This window comes from Orcinus orca, chromosome 3 (genome assembly GCF_937001465.1).
Source record: "Orcinus orca chromosome 3, mOrcOrc1.1, whole genome shotgun sequence".
NCBI lineage: Eukaryota > Metazoa > Chordata > Mammalia > Artiodactyla > Delphinidae > Orcinus > Orcinus orca.
Genome location: NC_064561.1, coordinates 96,145,003 through 96,167,688, shown reverse-complemented (window position 1 = coordinate 96,167,688; position 22,686 = coordinate 96,145,003). Strand labels below are relative to the sequence as shown.

Here is a 22,686-nt window from a genome sequence, read left to right as displayed (position 1 = left end):
TTAAGAAAATGGCAACAGAAACATACATATTGATAATTACCTGAAATGTAAATGGATTAAATGCTCCAATCAAAAGACAAAGAGGGGCTGAATGGATACAAAAACAAGACCTGTATATATGCTGTCTACAAGAGACCCACTTCAGACCTAGGGACACACACAGACTGAAAGTGAGAGGAAGGAAAAAAATATTCCATGCAAATGGAAATCAAAAAAAGCTGGAGAAGCAATTCTCATATCAGACAAAATAGACTTTAAAATAAAGACTATTACAAGAGACAAAGAAGGACAGTACATAATGATCAAGGGATCAATCCAAGAAGAAGATATAACAATTTAAATATTTATGCAACCAACATAGGAGCACCTCAATACATAAGGCAAATGCTAAAAGCCATAAAAGGGGAAATCAATGGTAACACAATAATAGTAGGGGACTTTACCACCCCACTTTCACCAATGGACAGATCATCCAAAATGAAAAAAAATAAGGAAACACAAGCTTTAAATGACACATTAAACAAGAAGGACTTAATTGATATTTATAGGACATTCCACTCAGAAACAACAGAATACACTTTCTCCTCAAGTGTTCATGGAACATTCTCCAGGATAGATTATATCTTCGGTCACAAATCAAGCCTTGGTAAATTTAAGAAAACTGAAATCATATCAAGTATCCTTTCCAACCACAACACTATGAGACTAGATATCAATTACAGGGAAAAAAAACCTGTAAAAAATACAAACACATGGAGGCTAAACAATTTGCTACTAAATAACCAAGAGATCACCAAAGAAATCAGAGAGGAAATCAAACAATACCTAGAAACATGATGACCCAAAACATATGGGATGCAGCAAAAGCAGTTCTAAAAGGGAAGTTTACAGCAATACGATCCTACCTCAAGAAACAAGAAACATCTCAAATAAACAACCTAACCTTACGCCTAAATCAATTAGAGAAAGAAGGAAAAAAAAAAAACCCAACGTTAGCCGAAGGAAAGAAATCATAAAGATCAGATCAGAAATAAATGAAAAACAAATGAAGGAAACAATAGCAAAGATGAATAAAACTAAAAGCTGGTTCTTTGAGATGATAAACAAAGTTGATAAACCATTAGCCAGACTCAGCAAGAAAAAAAGGGAGGGCTTCCCTGGTGGCACAGTGGTTGAGGTTCCGCCTGCCGGTGCAGGCAACACTGGTTCGTGCCACGGTTCGGGAAGATCCCACATGCCGCGGGGCAGCTGGGCCCGTGAGCCATGGCTGCTGAGCCTGTGCGTCCGGAGCCTGTGGTCCGCAATGGGAGAGGCCACAACAGTGAGAGGCCCGCATACAGCAAAAACAAACAAACAAAAAAAAAAGGGAGAAGACTCAAATCAATAGAATTAGAAATGAAAAAGGAGAAGTAACAACTGACACTGCAGAAATACAAAGGATCATGAGAGATTACTACAAGCAACTGTATGCCAATAAGATGGACAACATGGAAAAAATGGACAAATTCTTACAAAAGTACAGCCTTCCAAGACTGAACCAGGAAGAAATAGAAAATATAAACAGACCAATCACAAGCACTGAAATTGAAACGGTGATTAAAAATCTTCAAACAGGGCTTCCCTGGTGGCGCAGTGGTTGAGAGTCCGCCTGCCGATGCAGGGGACGCAAGTTCATGCCCCGGTCCGGGAAGATCCCACATGCCGCGGAGCGGCTGGGCCTGTGAGCCATGGCTGCTGAGCCTGCGCATCCGGAGCCTGTGCTCCGCAACGGGAGAGGCCAAAACAGTGAGAGGCCCGCGTACCACAAAAAAAAAAAAAAAAAAAATCTTCAAACAAACAAAAGCCCAGGACCAGATGGCTTCACAGGCGAATTCCATCAAACATTTAGAGAAGAGCTAACACCTATCCTTCTCAAACTACAGGACAATATGACTGACGAACACAGATGCAAAAATCCTCAACCAAATACTAGCAAACAGAATCCAACATCACATTAAAAGGATCATACACCATGATCAAGTGGGGTTTATCCCAGGAATGCAAGGATTCTTCAATATTTGCAAATCAATGTGATACACCATATTAACAAATTGAAGGATAAAAACCATATGAAAATCTCAGTAGATGCAGAAAAAGCTTTCGACAAAATTCAACACCCATTTATGATAAAAACCTCTCCAGAAACTGGGCATAGAGGGAACCTAACTCAACATAATAAAGGTCATATATGACAAACCCACAGACAACATAGTCCTCAATGGTGAAAAACTGAAATGATTTCCTCTAAGATCATTAACAAGACAAGGATGCCCACTCTCACCACTATTATTCAACAAAGTTTTGGAAGTTTCAGCCACAGCAATCAGAGAAGAAAAAGAAATAAAAGGAATCCAGATCAGAAAAGAAGAAGTAAAGCTCTCACTGTTTGCTTATGTCATGATACTATACATAGAGAGTCCTAAAGATGCAACCAGAAAACTACTAGAGCTAATCAATGAATTTGATAAAGTAGCAGAATACCAAATTAATGCACAGAAACCTCTTGCATTCCTATATACTAATGATGAAAAATCTGGAAGAGAAATTAAGGAAACACTCCCATTCACCATTGCAACAAAAAGAATAAAATACCTAGGAATAAACCTACCTAAGGAGACAAAAGACCTGTATGCAGAAAACTATAAGACACTGATGAAAGAAATTAAAGATGATACAAACAGATGGAGAGATATACCATGTTCTTGGATTGAAAGAATCAACATTGTGACAATGGCTATACTACCGAAAGCAATCTACAGATTCAATGCAATCCCTATCAAAGTACCAATGGCATTTTTCAGAGAACTAGAACAAAAAATTTCACACTTTGTATGGAAACACAAAAGACCCTGAATAGCCAAAGCAATCTTGAGAAAGAAAAACGGAGCTGGAGGAATGTGGCTTCCTGACTTCAAACTATACTACAAAGCTACAGTAATAAATACAGTACGGTACTGGCACAAAAACAGAAATATAGATCAATGGAACAGGATGAAAAGACCAGAGATAAACCCACGCACATATGGTCACCTTATCTTTGATGAAGGAGGCAAGCATATACAATGGAGATAAGACAGCCTCTTCAATGAGTGGTGCTGGGAAAACTGGACAGCTACATGTAAAAGAATGAAATTAGAACATTCACTAACACCATACACAAAAATAAACTCAAAATGGATTAAAGACCAAAATGTAAGACCAGACACTACCAAACTCTTAGAGGAAAACACAGGCACAACACTCTATTACATAAATCACAGCAAGATCCTTTTTGACCCACCTCCTAGAGAAATGGAAATAAAAACAAAAATAAACAAATGGGACCTAATGAAACTTCAAAACTTTTGCACAGCAAAGGAAACCATAAACAAGATGAAAAGACAACCCTCAGAATGGGAGAAAATATTTGCAAATGAAGCAACTGACAAAGGATCAATCTTCAAAATATACAAGCAGCTCATGCAGCTCAACATCAAAAAAAAAAAAAAAAAAAACCCAATGTAAAAACGGGCAGAAGACCTAAATAGACATTTCTCCTAAGAAGATATACAGATTGCCAACAAACATATGAAAGGATGGTCAACATCACTAATCATTAGAGAAATGCAAATTAAAACTACAATGAGGTATTACCTCACACAGGTCAGAATGGCCATCATTAAAAAATCTACAAACAATAAATGCTGGAGAGGGTGTGGAGAAAAGGGAACCCTCCTACACTTTTGGTGGGAATGTAAATTGATACAGCCACTATGGAGAACAGTATGGAGGTTCCTTAAAATCTAAAAAAAAAAAAAACTACCATATGACCCAGTAATCCCACTACTAGGCATATACCCTGAGAAGACCATAATGCAAAAAGAGTCATGTACTACATTGTTCATTGCAGCACTATTTACAATAGCCAGGACATGGAAGCAACCTAAGTGTCCATCGACAGATGAATGGATAAAGAAGATGTGGCACATACATACAATGGAATATTACTCAGCCATTAAAAGAAGCCAAATTGAGTTATCTGTAGTGAGGTGGATGGACCTAGAGTCTGTCATACAGAGTGAAGCAAGTTAGAAAGAGAAAAAAAAATACCGTATGCTAACACATATATATGGAATCTAAAAACAAAAGTGGTTCTGAAGAACCTAGGGGCAGGACAGGAATAAAGACGCAGATGTAGAGAATGGACTTAAGGACACAGGGCGGGGAAGGGTAAGCTGGGATGAAGTGAGAGAGTGGCATGGACATACATACACTACCAAATGTAAAACAGATAGCCAGTGGGAAGCAGCCACATAGCACAGGGAGATCAGCTGGGTGCTTTGTGACCACCTAGAGAGGTGGGATAGGGAGGGTGGGAGGGAGACGCAAGAGGGAGGGGATATGGGGATATATGTATACATATAGCTGATTCACTCTGTTGTACAACAGAAACTAACACACCATTGTAAAGCAACTATACTTTAATAAATGTTAAAAAATAAATAAAATAGTAATAAAGCAAAAGACTTAAGCAAACAGAATAATGAATGTTCATATATCTAAATGAACACAATATACACTGAAGTTGATACATACTAAGCCTACACCTTGAACTGCCTTCAGAATCATAGTTCTCCTACACCACTGAGTAGTCAACTAACAGACCAGCTTGTATAATACTTAAAACTTACACATTTATTATTATTATTTTTGCAATGTAGCCCACTCACTTCAGTAACATCACCATACCTCTGTTAGAATAATGTGCTGGTTTTATAATATGTCCACAAATTCTTTGATACTTCTCCCTTCAAAAAGCAGAGCCTAATTTGTTCCCTTTAAGTGTAGGCTATAATTAGTGACTTTTTTCTAATGAAGATAAAATGATAGAAGTGTGTGATGTACAAGATTCAGGCACAGAAGACATTGTGGCTTCCTCCTTACTCTCTCTTGGCTCACTCTCTCTGGGAGAAGCCAGGTGCTACACCATAAGATCACTCAAGCAGTCCTATGGAAAGGTCCACATGATGAGGAACTGGCAGTTTCTGCCAAAAGCCAGAAGAAACTGAGGTCTTCTGGCAATAGCCATGTGAATGAACCACCTAGGACGCAGATCCTCCAGCCCCAGTCAAGGCTTCAGATGACTGCAGTCCCAGCCTACATCTTGATTGTAGCCTCATGAGACCTTGATCCAAAACTACCCAGCCAGGCTGTTTCTAAATTTCTGACCGATAGAAACTATGAGATAATAAATGTTCTGAGCTGCTAGGTCTATTGCTGCATAACAAATTATCCTGTATTAGATAAATACAAGCAATTTCAATTACGTGTACTTAGATTCTGAATTTTCTTATATTTCCACCTATCACCAGAATGAAGATTTTCTAATACCATCTCATGAAAGTACATTTTCTCCCTTTAAAAGATCTACTTATTCTCAGCTTGGAAAATGCCATGTTAGGGATAACAGTACCAAAATTAATTATACTGGCCTTTTGCTTGTTGACAGTGTCAGAACTGCTGCTTAGCACTTACACTCCACCTATCACCTAGTAGATACTCATTGAAAAGCTACTGGATCAGGAACACTTACTTTTAGAATTTACATCTAAATAATTTAAATGAAGTTTTAGGCAGAAAGAGAGAAATCAGTTGAACTTCCAGAGGAAAAGTTTCAACTGAAAGCCTGTATCTATACCACTGTGATCCAGTTGCTGGGAGCCAGAAAAAACTCACTTGGAAAAAAAAAAAAAAAGGGGGGGGGGGGTGTTAATGACATATAACATTGTATTAGGTGTACAACATAATTATTCAATATTTATATATATTGTGAAATAATCACAAGTCTAGTTAATATCTGTTACTATACAGTTATGAAATTTTTTTCTTGTGAAAAGAACTTTTGAAATCTACTCTCTTAGCAACTTGCAAATATGCCACATAGTACTATTAACTATTAGTCAACATGCTGTACATTACATGCCCATGACTTACATATCTTATAACTGGAAATATGCACTTTCTGACCCCCTTCATCCATTTTGCCTGCTCCTAACCCCCAGCTCTAGCAACTACCAATCTGTTCTCTGTATGTATGAGTTTGGGTTTTTTTGTTTTTTAAGATTCCACATGTGAGATCACATGGTATTCGTCTTTCTCTGTTTGATTTCTTAGCAAAATACCCTCAAGGTCCACCCATATTGTCACAATACCAAGATTTCATTATTTTTAATGGCTAATATCCCATTATATACATATATATACACACACACACACACACACCACATCTTCTTTATCTATTTATCCACGGATGGGCACTTAGGCTGTTCCCATATCTTGGCTGTTGTAAATGATGCTTCACTGAACATGGGGTGCATATATCTTTTCAAGTTAGTGTTTTCATTTTCTTCAAATAAATACCCATAAGTGGAATTTCTGGATCAGATGATAGTTCTATTTTTAATTTTTTGAGGGAACTCCATATTGTTTTCCATAGTGGCTGCACCAATTTACATTCCCACCAAGAATATATGGTAATGAATGGTAACTAGACTTTTGGTAATGATCACTTTGTAATGAACACAGATGTTGAATCATAATGTTGGACACCTAAAACTCAGATACTGTTATATAAGAAACAGAACGAAACAAAAAGTTAGTTCAGAAACAAATACAATTTGATCCAACTATTTGAAGAGGGAAGTCTTGATTACTCTTCCAAGCCCACTGGAATATTTATTTTATATTCTCCCATATTTAGCTTTACATATATGCTTCCAAAGTGCCCTAGAAATGTTTAAGATTCCTCTTAAAACAAACTTTTATAGGGCTTCCCTGGTGGCGCAGTGGTTGAGAGTCCGCCTGCCGATGCAGGGGACGTGGGTTCGTGCCCCGGTCCGGGAGGATCCCACATGCCGCGGAGCGGCTGGGCCCGTGAGCCATGGCCGCTGAGCCTGTGCGTCCGGAGCCTGTGCTCCGCAGCGGGAGAGGCCACAGCAGTGGGGGGCCCGTGTACCGCAAAAAAAAAAAAACACAAAAAAACAAACTTTTATAATTATCTAGCCTGCATTTCCTTTTAGTAAGATAATTCTTTAGTCATACAAAATTTTGTAATTATTACCACACTTGAGCTATATATTCAGAAATCAACACTTCATGACAAAATGAGTTTATGACAAACTCTGACAAATGCCACTAGAAAGCTGTTTCATATATGTTGGAACCAATTACATTGAAACTTAGCTTCCTAACATTATCTCATCGTTCCACTTTCAGCTGCTAAGGCAAAGTAAATATCCCAGGAGATAAAGTATCCATTTTGAACAATGTAAGCTTGCACTTGATTCTGTTTCACGCTTACATATTATTTTTAATGTATCTCTAGATTTTTCATGTCTTCTATCCACAAGCACAAATAGTTGCTTATACATATATACAACTGCAAAATATTCAGTACATCTAAACAATAAATAAGGACTGAGGTGACATTACTCCCATATATCACTGTAAGCAACTGGACACATTCAGTAAATCAAGTAATCTATTATCAACCACAAGACTTGAAAGTTACAAGCTGCTACACAAGCAAACTTCCAGGCTATGACTGGCAAATTCTGCAAGGAGCAGCTGTAGAAATGATAATACCTAAATCAGAGAGAAAATTTCAGGTACAACTGTTAAACTTCTAAGATGAAATGGGTTTGCTATCCCTAGTTACAAGAGGTAACCTGATAGAAGGCTATACTTGATTAACTACTACTCTTCTCTGAAAACTTTTTTGTAAACCACTGTAAAAGAGGAACAGTAAACTCAGCATTGGTACAGTGAAAATTACATTACAAAACATAACTCAGACATAAAATATACATAATCAGAAACAAATAATCCAAAAATGTTATATTTAAGTAGGTAAAAAACTGTATTTTCAAATTCTGTTCTGGTAAACCCTCTATCTCACCAAGTGTTTATAAACTTCTCATTCTGTTAAAAAAAAAAAGTGTTAACAAAATACTGTTTTTTTTAAAGACTATCAACAGCAATCCTTGAAGAAAGACTTGAATGAGCATACACCCAACACAGTAGAACAATATTTTCTGTGTTTTACTGGAAGCGTAATTGGCTAAGGGGGAAAAAGATTAACAAAAGAAAAGTAAGATGAAAAAATATAGTATCAATTCATTAAAAAACAAGATGAAGAACATTCGTCAAATTTACCTCATTTAGATAGGAAGATCTCTGATTCAAATGTGTCACAAATAAGGATGCTGCTCAACCTACCCTCTTTTGAGATGTGCAAGTCAGTCAGCTCAGAATAAAAAAGCTGCAGAGAACTAACACAACACTGTAAATCAACTATACTTCAATTAAAAAAAAAAAGCTGCAGAGATTTATTTTCATGTCAGTGAGCCAGGAAAAGAAAAAACAAGGGTACAGGAAATAAGGAAAATAAAAAATAAAATGTTATGCATATGAAAAGGTAGCAAATTTCATCTGATGTTAAAAAACACAAAATATGCTCAGAATAAATTAATGTATCTGTGATAGACATTTAGATGTGAGCACTACCAAAAAAACAAAAAAAAAAGGGAACATATGTGAATGGCGGTTGGGGAGATACAGAAACAAGCATGGCAAAATGTTGAAGCAAGATGATATGTACGTGGGGGCTCCTTGTACTCTACTGAAATTTGTTTGGAACTTTTCATGATAAAAACTTAAATTATTTTCCTTTTCTCTGCAATCATTTGTTGAAGAATTGTTTACATATAATAAAGTATAAAACTCAAGTACACATTACAATTCAATGAATTTTTACATAGGTATATATCTGAAAAACTACCACCTATGTCAAGATGTAAATCATATACCATCACTTCAGAGGGTTCTCTCTCTCTCTCCTTCCAAGACACTGACTCCTCACGAACCAAAGGCAACCACTCTCCTGACCTCTATTACCTCAGTTTAGTTTTTCCTATTTTAAACTTCATACAAGTGGAATCATACATCATGAACTCTTTTGTGTCTGTCTACTTTTGCTTGACACAATGTTTCTGGGATTCATTCACGTTATGAACATCCTTGTACATGTTTTGTTTTGTTTTGTTTACCTTTCTTGGGTACATCTGACCTGAAATTACGGGATCACAGTCCACAGCTATGTTTGGCTATAACACATACTGACAGTTTTGTAAAGTGGCTGAAACAACCTGACATTCCCACCAGCAATATATAAGAGTATCAGCTGTGGGCTTCCCTGGTGGCGCAGTGGTTGGGAGTCCGCCTGCCGATGCAGGGGACACGGGTTCGTGCCCCGGTCCGGGAAGATCCCACATGCCGCAGAGCAGCTAGGCCCGTGAGCCATGGCCGCGGAGCCTGTGCTCTGCAACAGGAGAGGCCACAACAGTGAGAGACCCGCGTACCGCAAAAAAAAAAAAAAAAAAAGAGTATCAGTTGTTTCATACCCTTGGCAACACTTGATATTGTTTCACATCCTTGGCAACACTTGATATTGTCAGTCTCTAATTTCAGCCATTCTGACAGGGGTGTGATGGTGCCTCATTGTGACATTTCCCTGATGAGTAATAATGTAGAGGAGGGATCCTCAAACCCCGGGCCGCAGACCACTACCAGTCCGCAGCCTGTTAGGAACCAGGCCGCACAGAAGGAGATGAGCGGCGGGAGAGGGAAGCTTCATCTGCCACTCCCCATCTCTCCCCACTGCTCGCATTACCGCCTGAACCATCCCCCCTTGCCGGTCCATGGAAAAACTGTCTTCCACGAAACCAGTCCCTGGTGCCAAAAAGGTTGGGGACCACTGATGTAGAGCACCTTTACCTATGCACATTGGCCTTTTGGATAACTTCTTTTGTGAAGACCTGCCTGCTTTTTTGCATATTTTTTAATGTGTGTTGTTTGCCTTTTTCTTTTTGATTTTTAAGAGTTACTTATATTTTTCTGGATACAAGTCTTTCTTTTTGATTTTTAAGAGTTACTTATATTTTTCTGGATACAATATACTTAATGTGAGTATATTCTTGCAGTTTGTGGCTTGCCTCTTTTCTTTAATGATGTCTTCATGAATAGAAATTTGTAACTGATTGTAGTCTAATTTATCAATTTTATGTTCTATTTAAAAAATTTTTGCCTACCCCACGGTGATGAAGATATACTTCTAGGTTTTCTTCTAGAATCTTGATAATTTTAGCTTTTACATTTAGTTCTATGATCCAACTCAAATGAGCTTTTGAATATAGTATCAAGTAAAAATCAAGGTTCATTTATTCCCAAATATCCAATATCCAATTTATCTAACACTATTAAAAGTAAATGTTTTCTTAACTTCAGTGCAGCTTTTGTCATAAACCAAGAAACGACATATGTGAAGGTCTATTTCTAGACACTCATATTCTTCCATTGGTCTTTTTGTCTACCTGGTTCTAATATAACACTGTCTTAATTACTGTAACTTTATAGCAAGTCTTGAGACATTTACATTTTGATATAAATTTTGGAATCCATTTGATTAAAATTTTTAAATTCTGGGATTTTAATTGAAATTTTATTGAACCTATAGCTCAACCTGGGGTAATTGACATTTTAACAATATTGAGTTCCTACCACATAAAGATGGAATATTTCTCCACTTATTTAAGTATTTTAAAATGTCTCAGCACTGTTTTATATTTTTCAGGGTAGAAGTTTTGCCCAAGTTTTTATTATATTTATCCTTAGGTATCTTACATATTTTGATGCTATTCTAAATGTACTTTTCTAATTTTATTTCATACTTTTTGGTTGCTAACACACAACTTACAGTTAATTTTTGCATGTTGTCCTTGTATCCAGTCACCTTGCTAAATTCACTTATTCTAAAACTTTGCTGGTAAACACTTTTAAAATTTTTTCCCAATTTTTAGGGCTTCCCTGGTGGCGCAGTGGTTGAGAGTCCGCCTGCCAATGCAGGAGACATGGGTTCGTGCCCCGGTCCGGGAAGATCCCACATGCCGCGGAGTGGCTGGGCCCGTGAGCCATGGCCGCTGAGCCTGCGCATCCGGAGCCTGTGCTCCGCAACGGGAGAGGCCACAACAGTGAAAGGCCCGCGTACCGCAAAAAAAAAATTTTTTTTTCCATTTTTTAAAATTAACTTTTTTTATCCTGAGGGCACTGGTTAGAATTCCAGCATAATGTTAAATAGAAAAAAAAAGATATGGGACATGAAACAAGGTTTTTCATTGAGTATGATATTAGCTGTAGGGTTTTTGTTGTTGTTGTTGATACTCCAGAAAATTAACAGTATTTTCTTCTATTCCTAATTTGATGAGGATTTTTTAACACGACAGATGGTGACTTTTGTCAAATGATTTCTCTATCTACAGAGATGATCGTATGAGTCTTCTACACTGTTAAAGAGATGGACTACATTGATTAATTGTAAAACAACAAACCAACCTTGTATTCCTGGAACAAATCTGTGATATCTTTTTTACATATCACTGGACTATCTCTGTATCTATGTTCTTGAGAATTATTGGCCTGTAATTATCTCTTTTTTCTCATGTTCTTGTTAGGTTTTTCCTACCAAGATTATGCAAAAATCATAAAATGTTCAGGGAAATGTTTTCTTTTTCAGTTCTCGAAAAAGTCTGTGTAAAATTACCATTATATCTTACTTAAATGTTTGAGAGGTTTACCAGTGAAGCCATCTGGGCCTGGGGTTTTCTTGATGGAAAAGTTTTTAATAAATTCAATTTGTTTTTCAAAGATTATGACCTTTCATTCAAGTTAGCAAATATGTACTAATATAAAATTGTTCATAATTTTCCTTAACAATTTAATATCTATACAATTTGTAGTGATGCTTCAGTTTTTCATTCTTAGTATTGGTATTGTCTGTTGTCCCCCAATTTTTTCTTGATCAGTCACTACAGGCTTATTATTTTTTAAAAGTCTTCTCAACAAACTGTAAATTTTTCTGTTTCATTGATTTCTACTTTTATATTTACTACTTCCTTCTTTCTGCTTTCTTTGGGTTTAATTTGTTGCTCCCTTCAGTTGTGAGCTTACACCACTGATTTTGAACTTTTCTTCCTTACTAATATATGCATACAGGCATACCTCAGAGATATTGTGGGTTCAGTTTCAAACCACCAAAATAAAGTGAACAGTGCCACAAAGGAAGTAAATTTTTTTTTGGTTTCACAGTGTGTATAAAAGTTACATTTTTGCTATAGTGTAGTCTATTAAGCATGTAATAGCATTGTGGTTAAAAAAAACCCCAATGGACACAACTTAATTAAAAAGTATTTTACTGAGGCTTCCCTGGTGGCGCAGTGGTTGACAGTCCGCCTGCCGATGCAGGGGACACGGGTTCGTGCCCCGGTCCGGGAGGATCCCACATGTCGCGGAGCGGCTGGGCCCGTGAGCCATGGCCACTGAGCCTGCGCGTCTGGAGCCTCTGCTCCGCAACGGGAGAGGCCACAACAGTGAGAGGCCTGCATACCGCAAAGAAAAAAAAAAAAAGTATTTTACTGTCAAAAAAGTGCTAACTATCAGTGAGAAAATGCTGTTGGACAAATGGCACCGATAAACTTGCTCATTGCAGGGTTGCCGTAAACCTCAGTTTGTAGAGAAACACAGTATCTGTGAAGTGCAATGAAACAAAGCACAATAAAAATGAAGCGTGCCTGTATAAAGCAATAAAGTCCTCTCAAAGCACTGCTTCAGGTACACTCAACAAGCTCTGATGTAATACTTCTGTCGTTTTTCAGATCAAAATATTTTCTAATTTCCATCGTGACTTCATTTTGATTCATGGGCTATTTAGAAATGTCTTGATTAATCTTCAAACATTTGGAGCCTTGATAGTTATTTTCTGTTCCTGAGTTGTAATTAATTCCACAGTGATCAGAAAACATGTACTGTATAATTTCAATTCTGTGAAATTTGATCATACTTCAAGGACCAGAATATTTTGGCAAATGTCCCAAGTGCACTTGAAAAAAAAAAGTATAGTCTTCAGTCTTTAGATAATATGTTCTATGAATGTCAATTATATCAAGTTGATTAATCATGTCATTCAAATTTTCTATTCCCATACTGATATTTTTATATAATTGTTCTATCAGTTACATCAAATGTATATGTAAAATCTCCAGCTATGAATGCATACTATCTTTACTGCTAATTATATTAACTTCTATATTCAGAAGCTATGTTATTAGGTAAACACACACTTAGGATTATTATATCGTCTTGATGAACTGACCTACTTATTATGATACTTTCCTGTTATCTCTTATACTTCTTCCTTTATGTCTATTTTGTACAATATTAATATAGGCACATCAGCCTTCTTTTGGTGAGTGTTTGCAAACAATATTTATCCAATCTTTTTACTTTCATATTATGTGTGCCTTTAAAGTGCTTTTCTTTTTTAAAAATAAATGCTTTTAAAGGTGTTTTTTTTAATCATGCAAACATGAATCAAAAGAAAGATGGAGTGGCAGTATTAATATCAGATAAAGTAGACTGCAGAAGAAATATTACCAGAGACAAAGAAGGATACTATATAATGACAAAGGGGTCCATTCACCAAGAAGACATAACAATCCTAAACATATATGCATCTGACAACAGAGGTTCAAAATTCATGAAGCAAAAATAGTTAGAACAAAGAGGAGAAATAGACAAATCCACAATTATACTTGGAGACTTCAATTCTTCTCAGTGACCAACAAAACAAGTAGACAAAACCTCAGTTAGGAAATAGAAAACCTAACAAGCACCACCAGTCAACTGACAATTACAGAATATTTCATATAAATATATAATTTAGTTTTTAATATGGAATGTAGAATTTATAGAATATTCCACCCCAAAGCAGCATAATATACATTATTTTGAATTGCACATGGAACATTTACCAAGACTTACCATGTTCTGAGTAATAAAACTTCAAAGAATTCAAACAAAATTATACAAAGTATGCTTTCCATCTAAAACAAAATTAAGCACAGAAATCAATTATAGAGCTAGGCAAAATCAACAAATAATTGGAAATTAAACAATATATTTCTAAACAACCCATGGGTCATTGTGAAAGTCACATAAGAACTCAGAAAATATCAACATAAAACTTTGTGGGACCAGGGCTTCCCTGGTGGCACAGTGGTTAAGAATCCTGCCAATGCAGGGGACACGGGTTCGAGCCCTGGTCCCGGAAGATACCACATGTCATGGAGTAACTAAGCCCATGTGCCACAACTACTGAACCTGCGCTCTAGAGCCTGCAAGCCACAACTACTGAAGCCCACGCACCTAGAGCCCGTGCTCCACAACAAGAGAAGCCACCGCAATGAGAAGCCTGCACACCACAAAGAAGAGTAGCCCCCGCTCGCCCCAACTAGAAAGAGCCCCCGCGCAGCAACAAAGACCCAACACAGCCAAAAATAATAAATAAATAAATAATAATTTTTAAAAAAATTGTGGGACCATCTAATGTGGTGCTTAGAAGGAAAAGAAGAAAGGTCTCAAATCAATAGCCTAAGCTTATACCTTAAAAAATTGTAACAGAGTGGATTTAAATCCAAAGCACACAAGAAGGAATAGTAAAGAGCAGAAATCAATGAAATTGAAAACATTTGTTTTCTGAGTAATAAAATAAAAAGCTGGATCTTTGGAAAAATTAACAAAATTGGTAAACGTGGAAACAAACTAATAAAGACAAAAGAGGGGACACATTGCCAATATCAGGAATGAAAGAAAAGACACCACTATAGATGCTATAGACATTAAAAGGACAATAAAGAAACAACTTCATGGCAATTAATAGATGAAAGAGACAAATTCATTGAAAGATACAAACTACTAAAGCTCATATTGTAGGTCACTCACATAGTCAAAGACTGGAAGTTTTTAAGAAAAATTAGATAACCCTAACCATCCTATACCTATTAAAGTAATTAAATTTATCCTTTAAAGCCTTTCAACATATTAAACTAGGCCCAGATGAGTTAGCTTGCAAACTCTGACAAACATTTATGAAATAATACTAATCCTATCCAAGATTTTTCGGGAAATATAAGAGGAATAAACACTTTAAACCTATGAGGCCAGCATTATTCTGATACAAACATATTACACAAAAAGTTATTCTTCATGTACACAGATACCAAAAAATACTCAACAATTAGCAAACCTAATCCACCAATTTATGAAAATGATAATACATCACAACCAAGTGAAGCATATCTAGAGAATGCAAGGTTGACTCAACATCTGAAAATAAATCAATGTAATCTATCTTATTAACACACCAAAGAAGATAAACCATAAGATCATCTCAATAAGTACAGTTAAAACATTTGAGCACAATGTCCAATCATGATTAAAAAACTCTCAGCAGTCTAGAAACAGAATGGGGACATCATTAACTTGATAAAAGGATTATTATACTTAATATAATAATATGTAGTATATAATAAAACCTGATAAAAGGCCCTGTATACTTAATAATGAAAGATTGAAAGCTTTTCTCTTAAGATCAGGAACAAAACAAGGATATCTGCTCTCACCACTCCTGTTCAACATCATACTGGAGGGCCCAGCCAGTGCAATAAGGAAAAAAAAAGGCTGGTAGGGGAGGTGGTTACACACAAACTGAAAACAAGAGAAACAAAACTGTCCTATATCCACAAATGATACAACTATCTACATGAGAAAATCCAAAAGAATCTACAAAAAAAAAAATGTTACTAGAATAGGTGAGTTTAGCAAGGTTGCCAGGTTCAAAGTCAGTATACAAAACTGTATTTCTAAATACTGTCAGTGAACAACTGGACATGGAAATTTAGGAAAATTATATTTATAATAGCATCAGAAGTGATGAAATACTTGGATATAAATCTGACAAAATATGAACATCTGTATGTTGAAACTATAAAATGCTAATGACGGAAAATGAAGATCTTTGATTAAAACAAAATAGACGGAGATATCCTGTGTTCATTGATTGAAAGACTCAATATTAAGATGTCAATTCTTCCAAAATGGATGCATGCATTCAATATAATCTAAATTAACATCCCCTCAGTACTCTCTGTAGAAACCAACAAGTCGTTTCTAAAAAATTTATGGAAAAGCAAAAGAACTAGAATAGCCAGAATGATTTTGGAAAAAAATAAAGCTGAAGAACTTACATTACCTGATTTAAAAACTTACTATAAAGCAACAATAATCATGACAATGTGGCATTGGCAAAATGATAGATACAAAGGTCAAGGGGACAGTCCAGAAACAGACTCACATACACGGTCAATTGATTTTTGACTAAGTTAATTCAAGGCTGGAAAGGAAAGTGTTCCCCCAAAATGGTGCTAGAATTGGGAAAATAAACTTGACCCTATCTCACACCATATACAAAAATTAACTCAAAATGGATGATACACCTTGACATAAAAACTATAACATTTGTAGAAGAAAACGTAAGAGGAAATATGTGTAACTTTGCACTGAGCAAACAGAACACAGAAATACAAATCATAAAAGGAAAAACTGACAAAGTGAATTTAGTCAAAATTAAAAGCCCCTCTATTTTAAACAGTTAGGAAAATGAAAAGGTAAGCTTCAGACTGCACTCTCTGTATATGCATCTGTGTGGGTCAAAGGACTTGTACAGAAAAATGTGTAAAGAATTCCTCCAACTCAATAAGACAAACAACTCAACGTTTAAAAATGGGCAAAAGATTTGAACACGTACTTCACAAAGGAAGACATACAAATGACCCATAACACATGAACAAATTCTCAATATCATTAATCATCAGATAAATACAAATTTAAAATACAGTGTCATACTACCACATATCCACTAGAAGGGCTAAAATTAAAAAGACTAAAACAACCAAGTGTTGATGAGAATGCAGATCAACTAGAACTGTAAAATGGGAAACAGTTTGGCAGGTTCTTATAATTAAACATTTGTTTACAATACAACCCAACAAATCCATTTCTAAGTATTTACCCGAGAGAAATGAAAACATATGTTCACACAATAACTCATGAATGAATGTTCATAGCGGCTTTACTAATAACAACCCCAAACTGGAGACAATCCAAATATCCATATATAGGTGAAATGGTCAATAACTGTAGTAAATCAATACCATAAACTACTACTCAGCAATAAAAGTGAAGCAGCTAAACATACAAACATATGCATTATCCTCAAAATCATAGTGAAAGAAAAAAACATGGATGCAAAAGAATACATATTACATAATTCTGTTTATATAAAATTCTAGAACAAATGAAACCCATTTATAGTGAGAAAAAGAGGACAAACTGTTTCCTAGAGCTGAGGGTGAAAATGTGACTTACTGCAAAAGGGCAGAAGGGAACTTTTGGGGATGACAGAAATATTCTGTATCTTTATTGGGGTAATGAAAATATTCTACTCTTGATTGTGGTAGTGGAGACATGGGTGTATACATATGTCAAAACACACCGAGCTGGGGCTTCCCTGGTGGCGCAGTGGTTGAGAGTCCGCCTGCCGATGCAGGGGACACGGGTTCGTGCCCCGGTCCGGGAAGATCCCACATGCCGCGGAGCGGCTGGGCCCGTGAGCCATGGCCGCTAGGCCTGCGCGTCCGGAGCCTGTGCTCCGCAACGGGAGAGGCCACAACAGTGAAAGGCCCGCGTACCACACACAAAAAAAAAAAAACAAGAAAAAACACACCGAGCTGTACATTTTATTGTATGTAAATTATCCCCAATAAAGTTGATTCTTTAAAAAAGAGTTCTCTTGGGAAAATATTAAGGGAATACTGGTGATGCCCCTATACGACCAGTCAAAAGATATCAAAAACATCAATAAAATTCAATACCCATTTATGGCTTTTTAAAATGTCATCAGAAATGAAAAACAACAATAAAATCATCTTGGAAAGCTAAGAATACAAAAACACATTTTAACCTATCATACTCTCAATTTATCAGAAAGCTTCATCAAACATCATAATTGATGGCTAAAAAATCAGAAACAATCCCCTTAAAGTCTGAAACAACACCAAGTTGAACTATCACTGCTATTATTTAACATTATATAAAACATATAATAGCCAAAGCAATGAGGAAAACACACAAATTATAAAATTTAAAAGAAAGCCAAAAAACTGTATTTTCAGATAATCAACTCAATAAAGTGATTAGATACATGATAAGCAGAAAAAAATTCAAAAGCTTTCATGTAACTGGAGGGGGAGAAAAAGAGAAAAAATGTTACTAGAAAGTTTCCATCCACCAGAGCTATCAAATCATAAAATAGCTAGGAATACTAAGAAGGAATGTCATACATATGGGAATAAAACTATAAAACTTTCCCTAAGCAAGGTGTGAATAAAATGTAGAGACATACCATACATACACATATTTCTGAGGGGAGAGACCCAGTTATCATGAAGGTCAGTTTGCCCCATATTAATCTAAAATTTCAATATAATCTCATTCAAAATACCTGAGGATTTTTAATTTAATTTACAAGTTGAGTCTAAAGTTCATTTGGAGAAGAAATGCATAAGAGTCAAGAATAATTTCAAAATGAGTAATAAGGAGGGAGAAATGGTTATCAAAATTTTAAATATGCATTCTCTTTTTAACCCAGCAATTCCATTTCTAGGAATCCATGCTCCAGAAATAATCACATAAAGAGGAAGTTTCCTGAACAGCTCTTAGGATGAAGGTAGAACTAGAAGGACAAGACTTTTTACATTACAGTCTTCCATACTGTCTGAAGTTTTAAAATTTAAGAAGATTTAAAGTTTGTAATTAAAAACAAATAAATGTAAAAGTTGGCTTCAAATAAAGCATTATTTGTGATAGGAAAAAGAAACTAATTAATTCAAATGTCTTTCAGTAAGGGAATGGTTAAGTAAATTACAGCCCACTGAAGCTACTGAAATATCATTTAGTTTTTAAAAAGTATCAGGTTTAACAAGTAAAGATAGCCAAGATATGTAATTTAGTGAAAAAAGCAAGTGATATACCAATGTGTTTGGTATATCCCACCAAACTCCCCCAACTTTACATGTATGCATATGTGTTTAAAAGTGTACATGAGAAAGAAGTACAATACTGTTAACTCTAGACAGTGGAATGAGACTGGGGGATGAAAGGAAATGTTCACATTTTACTTAATAGTTCATTTTCTGTATTGCTGAATTTTACATCTAGTTCGTATGTCTGTAATTAATTTTTTTAAATTAAAGTTATTTCATATAAAAATGATAAATTCCAGAGGACATGGGAAAAATAGTTTAAACGTTTATAAAAATCTTTAAAACGTTTATCTTCATGTTTATTTACATACTCTGCAAATGATCTATAGTCTTCACCAGAGGTGGCTGCCAATGTAAAGAAATTTAACTTACCAGATATGATAAAAATAACAACATATTAGGCCTTTAAAAAAATCATAAACTTCCCCGATCCAGCAGACTCAAAGCAGTGCCTATGCGTATGTTAAAAAAGAAAAAGAAGGAAAAAAAATGCCTGGAGAGGTTAAGTCTCCTAAATAGATTCTTCCTCTCAGTAAAAAAGACTACCTCCTCCCCTCTTCTTCAACTTGGTCTGAGCGGCTTTAAACTCACCATTTTGAATGTGCGCAAAATGATTAACAAGCAGTAATCTCAGGGAGGCCGAAATTGAAGGTGCATCCGCCAGAGGCGTGCTCTGACCTGACAGCTCTAACTAGGCGAAGCATTGATGGAATGGTGCTAATATCGGGAGATGAACGATTGTTATGGTCTGTACAGGGTGTCTGCGTGACAGAGCCTCGGTGACAATCGGGAAAAATGCAAATACAGTCAGTAGAGCGACGGCAATGGAAGGTTTTTCGAGGAAGGGGTGCTGATGCAGGCCTGTAGCGTAAGATGGATCAGCTCTACACAGGGTGACTGGAAATGGGCAGAGAGGGCGGGTGAGAGGTGTTAGTAGGTGACACACTCTTCTAACACAGTCGCGATTGTAGGGATTAAGGCAGCGGGGTCCTTGGCCAAGGCACCAAGGACAGCAGAAGAGGCAGCAAGAAAAAGCGGCCGGTGGAGACCCCAATACCAATCTATGCCATCGCCGGAGGCAGCGGGCGCTGCGGCTGCCAACAAGAGCGTGGCCCCAGGTTCGGGCTGGACAGGGCCCAGAAGGAGAAGAAGGCCTCTCCCAGCCATCAACCCCACCCACCATGGCCGGCGCGGCGGGCCAGGGACAGGCCCCACTCCTTCTCGAGGACAGAAATTAAGAAACGGAGGAGGTGAAGGCAGCAATTTCCTCGCCTTGTCCCTCACCTTCCCAACATGAGAACAAGCCAGATTAAAAAAAAAAAAAAAAAAACCCTCACCGAACTGTGCAGCGCCTCCGGAGCGAGAACAGCGCTCGATCCTGCAACAGCCACCACCGCCTTCTTCTCCGCCTCCGACTCCTCCCCCGCCGAACGCGCAGCGGCTGGCGGCGGCGGCGGCTGCGGCGGCAGCGGCGGCGGCGGCGCCGGCGGCGGAAGCAGAAGCGGCCGCGGCGCGTCCCGCCCCTTGCGCCGCGGTAGAGGAGAAGGAGGAGGGAACGTAAGCCCCGCCCCCATAACAGAGTCGACCAATAGGCTTAAAGGACCTCTGCGGGAAAAATCCACATACCCAATCGGAACCTGAGAGTGGGCTCACGTCAATGGTTGGGACGTGGCAGAAAAAGGGAAATATACTTGGACTGTCTTTACACCCTGGTCCCGCTTTCTCGCCCAGGGGCAAGTTCACCGATTGGCCGTAGAGCGGAAGGACGAAACCCACCCCTGCCTGGCCCCGCCTCCGTTCCCTGCAGCACTGCGACGTTGGGGGGCAGGGGCGGGGCACCATGCTAGGGCTGGAACAGCAGGCCTTTTGTGGTTTGGGCTGGGAGAAAAGGGCGGGGTCTCAGGGAAAGGGAAGTGGGTGCGGAGAGCTAAAGGAAGAACTGGCGCAGCTAGACTTTCAGAAATTCCAACAGCAGCAACCAAGATGGAGGCGTTAAAACGAATCCTAATTTGACTGGAAACCTAACTAACAAGATTAGGGTCTCCTGGCATGAAGTTCAAACCTTTGCAGTTCAGATATGGGTGGGCCAAGAGAAAATAGCAGACGGAGGAAGGGCAGGTCTTCCTCCCTGCCCACCTTGCCTGCACACTATATAGTGCCTTCTCCCCTCCCACTCCGCAATCCCCCAGTCAGTCGCCTGCCCCTTCTTTTCTGATTCTTTTGGGGGTGGGGGCGGGTTATAGGGGATGCCCGCGTTTCCTCTGTATAGCTATGGCCTGACCAGAGACTTCCAGTTGCACCTTGGGGCTGATGGGTTGTCAAGCCGGCAAGTAACATCACATGCAACCAAAATAAATAACAACAGCTGTAGTCCCTGGACACCTTGCTTAATTTAAACAAGGATAACAGTTTAGGCAGTCATGTCACTGGTGCTAAATTGTTTCTTCATCCTGCATATGTCCTCTTTTTTCATCCTGAACGTGTCCGCTTCTCTGATTACAGTACCACTCTCCTCCCATCTTACCCCCAACTCTCTTCACCTCTTCACCCCCTCCGCACACATGCCCAATGCCCAAGATATATTTATCGCATCCCCTCCGCCAAGAGTTAAGAACCCCATTTCTTGTGCTGTCCCTGGCAACTGCGAAATCTCCTGCCAGTGAACCAAGACTCATTTTTTTGCTTTTGATGAAAACAAATTATCCCAGATTTCCTATAAAACTTGGACTATGAGAATTTGCTTGACATTTTGTGAAGCCAAACTAACTCTCAGCCCACTCCAGTAGTACATTTCTTACCCAGAAACCATTTCCCACTTGATATTTCTCTGCTTTACACATGTTGCTCTAGAAGTTGTGGCTTTTTCTCCATACAAGTCTCTCCTTCTTTGAAAGAGAATTGATACTTTAATCACATTTCCTTGATCTCCTTTTAGGTTGTTGCATATTGATTCAATTGGGTACACTAACCAGTTTGTTGGGGCAGGGTTTCCCCAAATTTCAATCTCTTTCATACCATATCTGTGTATACCACTCGCAGTAGTATTTATTATTTTCTTTAAATAAATATGTCTTTCCTTCAATTTCTTTAAGAGTAAAACCTTTATAAATGACTATTAATGGAAAACCTGTGTCACCTCTTCTAAGCTGAAAGTAACTGAAAGAAAAGTGAACATAAAACAATGTTTTTAAATTCTGGGGATAGAGAGTATTTTTTCTACTAAGATCTCTCAGCCTAAAGACTACTCCCTGTAAAAAGGGAGCGTTACTAAGCACTAGAAACATTTAAAAAGCAGGTAGGCAAATGGCATTTTTATCATGATGTAATCAAAGTTTAGAAAAATAGTCATTGTTTTTAATCCTGCATGCACGTCCCAACTAAAGTTATCCAAGGCATCAGAAGTGATCTATGTTACTCTTTGAGAAACACTCTTGTGGAGGCTTATAGCATGTATTCCAGAATCAAAAGACTATACTCTCATCCTAGCTCCCGCATTTATTGCTGAGTGCCTCTGGACTCTTACATCTCTGGCCTCAATTTCCAGTTTAAATATGTGTAAAGTAATAAAGCCTACTCATGACCTGCTGTACTATAGACTAAATAACCTAATAAATGT

The 22,686-nt window shown here is 37.6% G+C and overlaps 1 protein-coding gene and 1 long non-coding RNA gene across 2 annotated transcripts in view; one reads left to right on the top strand and one right to left on the bottom strand.

Moving 5' to 3' along the window:
• Positions 1-20,547, bottom strand: part of PJA2 (praja ring finger ubiquitin ligase 2) — a 79,331-nt gene extending 58,784 nt beyond the window's left edge. Inside the window, exon 1 of the mRNA XM_004267440.4 lies at positions 20,408-20,547. The gene's annotated coding sequence lies outside the window, so the exon portion shown is untranslated. The remainder of the gene's footprint in view (positions 1-20,407) is intronic.
• LOC125963889 (uncharacterized) lies at positions 15,746-20,044 on the top strand. Its single transcript, XR_007476316.1, has 3 exons — positions 15,746-15,779; positions 18,692-18,754; positions 19,827-20,044. It is a non-coding gene; the product is annotated as an uncharacterized LOC125963889 (long non-coding RNA).
• Positions 20,548-22,686: the final 2,139 nt, after the last annotated feature.